The following is a 9,466-nucleotide window of genomic DNA, read 5'->3' as shown; positions in this document are numbered from 1 at the left end:
ACAAGATCCTGGAATAGTGATATTTTCTAGACCACATCTTCCCATCGTGCCTTGACCAAGACCATGCCCTAGGGTTCCCAGCTCGTCCGTCTAGAGGGTTTCATCTGGCTAAGACTATTCACGGGCCTCCTACAAAACCAGGATGGTACAACGTGAGTTGAGCATACTTGGCACAAATGCCATGTGCTTGCGCGTTTATGCTGCAATCTGCTTGTGAGATCTAGAATAAGCTGTAAAGTGCTCAGGTCCAGGACATCCTCATCATAACTGGTGTGTCTTCATGCAGCAAGTACGTTAACATGTGGCTACTGACCACTTGAAATGAGGCTAGCCCAAACTGAGAAGTAATGTCAGTGTAATATGCTCATCAGATTTCAAAGACTTAATATGATAAAAAGAATATAAAATATTAGTTGTTTTTAGCTGTTAAACTCAGGTAATTTATTATCCAGTAATAGAAAACTAACATAGTAAGAAAAAAGAGGAAAATGAGATATTTCAAGATACTTGTAAGTTATTTTATTAATATTCACTTTAATATTTGTACTAGCTTGGCCAACAAAATTTTTTAATCTATGTTAAGCATATAAAACAACTACCTTCAGACATTTTAAAAAGAGCTGTTTTAGTTCTGGAGATGGATGGTGATGACAGTAGCAAAGTAACGTGAATGTACTTAACGCCACAGAACCGTGTGACTAAAAATGGTTAAAATGGCAAATAATATTATGTATATTTTACCACAATAAAAAAGAGCTGTTTTTAATAGTTATTTTCACTTTCAGAGAAGAGAATAGTATTATTAGGTTGTATAGTAGAAATAAATAACCATTAATGCAAGAAAAATCATTATTTATTTTTACTATTCCAGGAAATCTTTATGGCTTGACAGATGGCTGCAGGATTGCTAATTGAATCATAAGCTGTTTTGTTTGCTGTTTGGGTTTTCTTTACAAAAGCCATTGAAAGAGCAGTTTTGCCTCTTTGTCTCAATGCCTGTCTAACACTTTTATTAAAAAGAAACAAATTGGGGTCAGCCTTGTGGTGGAGTGGTTAAGTTTGCATGCTCCACTTCAGGGGCCCAGGGTTTTGCTGGTTTGGATCCTGGGCACAGACCTAGTACCGCTCATCAAGCCACGCTAAGGCGGTGTCCCACACAGCACAACCAGAAGGACCTACAACTAGAACACACAACTATGTACTGGAGGGCTTTGGGGAGAAGAAGAAGAAACAAAAAAGAAGATTGGCAACAGATGTTAGCTCAGGTGCCAATCTTTAAAAATAAAAAGAAACAAATTGCCTTCAATATGTGAATAAGTGTGCTTATACATAAGAATAGACGTCACCTGTAAGAATGCGAAACTCTAGAAGAAAAATCCCTTACCAAGCACAGTCCATTGACTTTCATTAAGGCAAAATGAATATTTCAAAACAAGATGTTCAAAAACATGCTAGATATGAAGCCAATACTAATGCAGGCTTCAGACATGAGAATTTTGTTGAGGACAGAATATCTGAAGTTTAAGAAGAGGCAGGGTTTGCAGGTGTGGCCAATGCCCAGCTATCAGCTATTGCTCTGGATAAAGTCTAGCCAGACCCATGCTCCCCAAGCCTTGCTGACGACCAGAATCAGAACTGCAACTTCCTGAAATGCAAAGTCCTAAGCCCCACCCCATAAAATCCAATGGTCCAACCATTCAGGTTTCGAGTGTGTGAGTGTAAATGTGTGTGAACGAGAGAGCTCTTTTAAGATCCCCAAGTGATTTCGGGTTGGCAATCACTGAACCAAGAGGCCCATGGCTTCTTTCTTCTGTCAGCTGGAAATCGCAAGCAAAGACCTGGAATTTGTGTATTCTTTATTCCAGTGCAATTTCTGAGCTTTCCTTCTTTCTTCTCAGCATTTGAGAAAACTCACCATTCCCCCAAAAACACCTGCCTCCTCAGCTCCGAGGACACACTCTCCTTGGTTGTCCTCCCACCGTGCTGGCTGTGGGTTCTCAGGTGTCCCTGAAGATTGGGGTGCCCCAGAACTTAGTCCTTGGACGGAACCCAAGGGGGCAAAGTTCACACACAGCCCATTTGGCTTCACCTCAAAGCCTCTTCTTAACTATGGATTTTTTGTTTAATTTATTTTATATTTTTATCAAAGTTATAAATGTCTATAGTTTAAAGATTTGTACATAATTCTAAAAGGCTTGTTATGAAAAGCAGAAGCCTCTACAACTACCACCGTTTCCAACAATGCAACTTCCTTTAACTCTTTTTAATGGGTTCTTTTGTATTTCCCTCCATATTTCTAAATAACATGCTTACATAGACACTTTTTAATTTTACTTTTAAACATTATTTACTGATCTCTCACCAGGGAGATGGTGATTTCACGTCTTTTTAAACACACAGACACACACACTTCTCTCAATATTCTGCCCTTCCAATATGTTGTAAATTTGGTTAGATCAATATTTAGAGTTTCCATTTTATAGCTATGTAGAATGCAAACACTGTTGACAGCTAATTCACGTATTATTAATTTTTCTTTTCTGTACAACTTATTTCCTTAGAGTTTATACTTGCCTTTTAAAATTTTGCTTAAATTTCTAAGTACTTATTACTGCTTTATTCCCAATTTTTCCTCCAGTTGAGTAAATTTACTCTCAGCGCTTTGAAATATATCAGGTATTTGATCATTTTCAACTTTTTTAAGACTTTTTTAGAGCAGTTTTATGTTTACAAAAAAATTGAGAGGGAGGTACAGAGATTTCCCACATACCCCCAGTCCATATACTTTCAATTTTTTGAAGCCATCTCTACATTCTGACCTGCTTCTGTCTGGATGGACTGACATCTAGGCCAATTGCACAGAGGTCATTCTGATATCTTCCTTCAATATCATCCTAGAGTTATCTTTCATTTTTTTCTCATAGATCATCTGTTTCTCAGACCCCATGTCTTCCTCTAAATAGGTTCATGCCCTCATTTGGGCAGAGAGTTCTGAAATTTCACTATGCTGTGTCTTAATGTGGGTCTCTTAGATGTACTTTATCAGGTACTCAGTGAGCCCTTTCAATCTGGAACCTCAGGTCTGGGAAATTTTCTTGAATTATTTCTTTGATTATTTTTTTTCCTCCATTTTCTCTGCTCTCTTTTTTTTGGAATTCCTAAAATACTTCTCTAATTTCTCATTTAAAAATTTTTTCTGGGCCAGCCCCATGGGCTAGTGGTTAAGTTCAATGCACTCTGCTCTGGCAGCCCGGGTTTGTTCCCAGGCACAGACCTACACCACTCATCTATTAGTGGCCATGCTGTGGCAGCAGCTCACATACAGAAAGAGGAAAGATTGGCAACAGATAATAGCTCAGGGTGAATCTTCCTCAGAAAAAAAAAGAAAAAGAAAAGACATTGTCTTTCCAGGGTTTCCTTTAAAATTTTTTTCTTTTTCCTTCTCTTTGTTTTTGTTCTACTTTGGGGAAGATTTCCTTAACTTTTTCTTCTGACCATACTTTGGGATATTTTTATTTCTACTATTATGTTTTAAATTACCATTAGCTATTTTCTAGTGCTATATCTTCTCTTACTTTTAGTCATCCTGTTATTACTTCATAAATGCAGTTTTTCCTTATCTTTCTCAAGATATTAATTTTGCATTTTTTTCACATTCTCTTTCCTACACATAATCTCTTTCATGTAGGTTGTTTCCTTTCTCTTGTTCATTTATTTTGGTCTCTGTGTTCCTATGGGAGGATTTGCTCAAATCTGGTGATTTTTGGCTGTCTTCTCATATTTAAGAGAGGACGTAAAAAACTTATTGGAAGGTCTATGTGCTATGCGGCTTCACTGTTAGGTGACAGCTGCCCATTCCACTGGGCTTCTTTCTTCTTGAGCTGGTTATATTTTCCAGGTAAGATTCTACCTCATTCTGGAAAATAGATTGGCAAGAAGCCTGAGGTGGTATCAATATTCAGCATATAAATTTTTACTTATTCATCCTATCTTCACTTTGGTATCCTAATCTAACCTATTTCTGAGGTTCCTCAGTCAAGAGACCCTCGAGAGAATAAAGCTCCAGCCCTCTGCTGGTGTGTGTAGTGATGGAGCAATCGTCTTTGGCATGGAGGGCAAGAAGTCTAGAGATCTAACTACTTCTTAGACTCTCAACCAATCTTTTTGATTTTACCCCTACCTTTACTTTTACTTCCAGAAGTAGCTGGGTCTACCAATTCCCGAGTCTTCGGAGGTTCTGCCTGTGAACTGGGTTGTTCCTGGCTGCATCCACTAGTTTAGGATTCAACTCCCTCTCAAGGCTGCTATGCCAGTTACATTCTTCCAACTGCCTTCCAGCCTCCAAAATTTGTGGCTGTTTCCACCTCTCGCCATTCCCTCTGTTCTTGTATCTTCCTAAAATGTCCCTTTATTTCCATCTTGGTGTACTTTTAGAAGAGGTGGAGCAAATGTACATGGCCCACGTGCTACTGTCGGTGCAAAGCCTCAATCCAGGTCTCACCATTAATAAAATGAATATTTTAATGTTTCTCTGTCAGACTGAGTCTCTGATGTGAGGTTGCTTGTTTACCTTTCTGAGCCTTTTTTTATTCTGTATTTCTTGTTCATCTTAATACCTCCTGCATCTACATTTGCATGTATTAGATATCAACCATCAATGTTACATACAATTAAACCTCAGCCTTGTGAAAAACAATACGTTTTTAAAAGCTAATTTTATGGTTGAGCATAGAATTTTTTTCTCCATTACTAAAACTAAAAACTACTACAGCAGTAACCTCCCATCCACAGAGGATATGTTCCAAAACCCCCAGTGGATGCTTGAAACCATGGATAGCACCAAACCCTATCTATACCGTTTTTTCCTATACATACATACATATGATAAAGTTTAATTTATAAGTTAGGCACAGTAAGAGATTAACAACAATAATTAATAATAAAGTAGAACAATTATGACAATATTCTGTAATAAAAGTTACTGTAGATCTTAGCAACCTCAGCATACAATCTGTTTTCTTTCCTATTAAGTCAAGAATTTTCACCTTTTCCTTAAAGGAAGCACTTCACAGCTTCTCTTTGGCATATCCGAACTGCCAGCATCACTACTCTTGCTCTTTGGGGCCATCAGTAAGTAAAATAAGAGTTACTTGAACACAAGCACTGTGGTACCATGATGGTCGATCTGATAACCGAGAGAGCTACTAAGCGACTGACCGGCGAGTAGAATATAGTGTGGGTCTGCTGGACAGAGGGACGATTCACATCCTGGGTGGGACTGCACAGGACGGCAGGAGATTTCATCACCCTACACAGAACGGCACTCAATTTAAAACCTACAAATTGTTTATTTCTGGAATTTTCCATTTAAATTTTTGGACCACAGCTGACCGTGGGTAACTGAAACCGAGGAAAGCGAAACAGCAGATAAGGGGGAAACTACTGTATATACATATATAGGAACAGAAAAATGTACATGAACATTAAGACATAAAGCTAGGCAATGAGATATCTGACACACAGAAATGATAAATTTCATGGAAAACCTTTAATTATTTAGATGTCCAACTATATAATCATCTAGGCCATTAATTTGAAAAGGAGCCTGTCTAGAGTAAATTATAGTTGTCAAACCACATTTTAATAAGATTTCATCAAGTCAAACTATGACATAGTATTTTTCAGAACGTGATAATTACCAGTATGCCAGAACTGTGGGAATCTTTCCTTTGCGCTTTTTGCAGAAGTCTATCTGTGTGCTAGTGAGAGGATATTTTGAAAAGCAAAACATGAACAATTTAATAGTAAAAACCTTTCCATTATTTAAGGTACATGGTGCCTGGAGCTTGCTGAGAAACTATTGGGTTTTTTTTTTTTACCATTGAGAGGGGACTGAAAGACCTGATTGTCCCTCATCCAGCTGTGACCCAGGAGGAAATGTCGGATACTATCTGGGAACTTTCTCTAAACACTTTTGTCTTCATACAGTAAAGGAAAAATTCAAAGAGCTGACTTTTAAAATCCAAATGTTCCTTAATCCCAGCCATCCTCAAAGCAGATACAAGCCATTCCAGTATGGGTTAGCCTGCTTTGCTGCAGTAATAAAGGACCTCCTAAATCCCAGGGATTTGAAATAGCAGCTACTTCTTTCCTCGCCACATTGCATGGAGGTGGCTCTGGGTCAGGTGCTACAACTTGCTGCTTGTGTCTTCTCATTCCCAGACGGAGCCGAATGGCAGCACCCTGTGGGACGTGCTGCCAGGTGGCAGAGGGAAGGAGAGCTGCCCAAAAGAGGTGGTGCCTATTAAAATTGTTCTTCAGATGGGACCCAGGTCTCATGTCCTCACATTCCACTGAGCAAAGCAAGTCACACGGCCAAGTCCCACACTGATGAGAAGGGGAAATTACTCCTCCAACAGGAAGTCCTTGCATGTTGCATGCAAAGGGTGAATGCATAATCCTCCTATAAAGAAAGGGATGCATGCCTCATCAAAAAGCCACATATACTCTCTACAGGTAGAACAGACACAGAGAGAGACAGAGAGAGAGAGAGTGCTTAAATCACTGAAGAAAGAAAACGGGATTAGAGAAATTGAACAATGCTTAGTGTGGGAAAGTTTACAGGTTTAACTTTTTTTCTTGAATTAAACACAATGGTACTTTAAGGAATTTAAGGCTGGATTATCCACCTTAAATTATGATTTGTCTATTATCTTTGCAATATAATTTTATTTGGGACCAGTATTTCTTTTAGTACTACACTCTAGGTCTCCTTTCTATTATTATTTACTTCAAAAAGTACAAACTAGGGCTGGCCTAGGGGCATAGAGGTTAAGTTCGCACGCTCCACTTTGGCAGCCCGGGGTTTGTGGGTTTGGATCCAGGGTGCAGACCTACTACCGTTCATAAAGCCATGCTTTGGTAGCATCCCACATACAAAATAGGAAAGATTAGCAAGGATGTTAGCTCAGTGACAATGTTCCTCAGGCAAAAAGAGGAAGATTAGCAACAGACATTAGCTCAGGGTCAATCTTCCTCACCAAAAAAAAAAAAAAAAAAAAAAGAGGGCTGGCCTGGTGGCACAGCGGTTAAGTTTGTGTGCTCCACTTCAGCAGCCTGGGGTTTGCCAGTTCAGATCCCAGGTGTGGCCCTGTGCACCACTTATCAAGCCATGCTGTGGCAGCATCCCACATATAAAGTAGAGGAAGACGGGCACGATGTTAGCTCAGGCCTAATCTTCCTCAAAAAAAAAAAAGAAGTACAAACTAAATTCTAAATTAATGCAGTGAGAACTAGAAATGACTGGGGTAAGAGGGTGGTAGACCAAAATAATCTTGATGAACAAGAAAAACACGATGTACCAGGCAGCTTCACTTGGAGCTAAATAATTTACCCAGTGGCTGCACAAACAGATACTGTAAGTAAGGCTGACTATTCAGTTGCCAAAACAGTGGTGTTTCAGAAACATCAGGAATTATGTGGGGCTTAGAAAAAAAAATTCCCTTCCTACTAAGTTTCTTAAATTCAATACTTGGTAGAGATGCATTTTTTAGTGTAAGGCTTAGTTCCAAGCTGGAAGGAGCATACTGTCCCTTTAGAGGGTGTTGAAGTTTTCAAACATGAACCTTTTAGAGGGCTTTATCCTCACATATTCTGACGATGTGGTCAGGGCACACTTTGTCTCACCAAGGCACAGAGCAGTTCACTGACAGCGCTCCCCTAAGTTCCCCAGCTCGTCAGTGCCTGGCCAAAGGCCCACATACCTCAGGAAAGGACCCAGCAATGCTTAAGTGGTCACCAACCGTCTAATGAGAATGAATGACTCATTCCCTGAGGTTTGGTTGTGACAGGTCAGGCGTGGGGGTGGGGGAACGTGTGCTTGAGAACTGGACACCATGTAAAGGAAAAAGAGAAGCGGAATGAGGAAGCCAGGGGAGGGAACACAAACCAGCCCCGGTGTTCAATTTTTAATGACCAGAAGCCTTAGTGGGAGTTCAAGTGAAAGGTTATTAACATGAGTAATGATTGAAAACTCGCCAATTTCACTAATTTATTTGATGAAAATAGGCATAAACAATAGATATTTAAATATTTTTTCACTGAGAAAGACCATTAAACTCCAGTTGGTCTGCAGAAACGTTTGCTGTTGGTGTGCTTTGGGTTCATGGTCAGTAATAAGTATACTGATAAAGTTGATTGACACCTTATTTACTCATTCTCTCATCAGCCTTGAAATTGGCGCTCTAGAGACTAGCGACAAGCAGTCCACTTTTTCTGGTTAAATTCAGAAATGCTAGCTTGTTTTAGAGAAAAGGTTTGTATAGGTATTACATCTGTGTCTTATATTGTTACATTCCATTTTCTGTTTTCTTCATGAGCGTAAGGGGACCCAAGGATTCATTCTTCAATGAGTACTTACTGAACATCTAATATGAACCAAGCACTGTTCTAGGTACTGGGGACTCAGTCAGAAAAAACAAAAGAGTTTACATTATAGCAGGGTAGACAGACAATATTTAAAAAAAAAATCATAATATATCATGGCAGGAACTGATTAACACTTTGAAGAAAAATAAAGTAGGATAAGAGAGTGGGGCAGGTCCCATTTGAGGAGAGGCAACGGTGTGTTGGTGACGGCTCATACCAGTGTCATCAGAACTGACTTAAATTTTTAGGGATTTTGCTAGCCAGATATTAAACACAGCCATTATTACAAGTTAAGTTATATAAACGTACAAGTAAATACATTATAATAAAAACAAAGGTAAAAAATACTCAAAATTCACCATTTTCTATTTATTTTACCATTTGTCCCTATTATCTATGCTCTTTAAGTTATTTACATCTACTGTATCTCTGTGTTGGAAACATCACACAATGGTGTGCTACTCTGCATCTCTTCCCAGCTCCGTCTTCAGTGATGTCACACTGGGGACTTGAAACCAGCCAAGGTGAATGAATGTATTTACACCACGGAAACTGCAAATACTACAAATCATGTTTGTTTTTTTATCCCAGAGAATTAGTTGTTAAACATTTATTGGCACTTTATAGAAGAGAGTCTTTCTGATGAGGTGATATTTGAGCAGAAACCTGAATTAAATGTGGACATTTGTCCCTGGGATATCTAGGGGAGAGCAATGCAGGCACAGGCCTCAGACCAGCACTAGCTTGACATGTTCAAGGATCAGCACAGAGAACAGCCTGGTTGATGGTGATGAGTGAGAAAAGTAGCTGGAAATCAGGGCAGGGGACAGTTTAAGAAGAACTTTGAAGCCCATGGTAAAAGATAGTTTATATTCTAAGTATATTATGAAGCCATGGGAGAACTGAAAACAGGAGAGGGACCATCTGACTTCTATTACAAAGAATCACTCTATTGTATGGAGGAGAACAGATTGTTCTCTCAGGTGGTGGTTCGAAATTTCATGGAGTGATATCTAAGAATTACTCCTTGCTTGTTAGA

The sequence above is a fragment of the Equus caballus genome, chromosome 3 (genome assembly GCF_041296265.1).
Source record: "Equus caballus isolate H_3958 breed thoroughbred chromosome 3, TB-T2T, whole genome shotgun sequence".
Classification (NCBI taxonomy): domain Eukaryota; kingdom Metazoa; phylum Chordata; class Mammalia; order Perissodactyla; family Equidae; genus Equus; species Equus caballus.
This window is presented reverse-complemented; position numbering follows the sequence as displayed.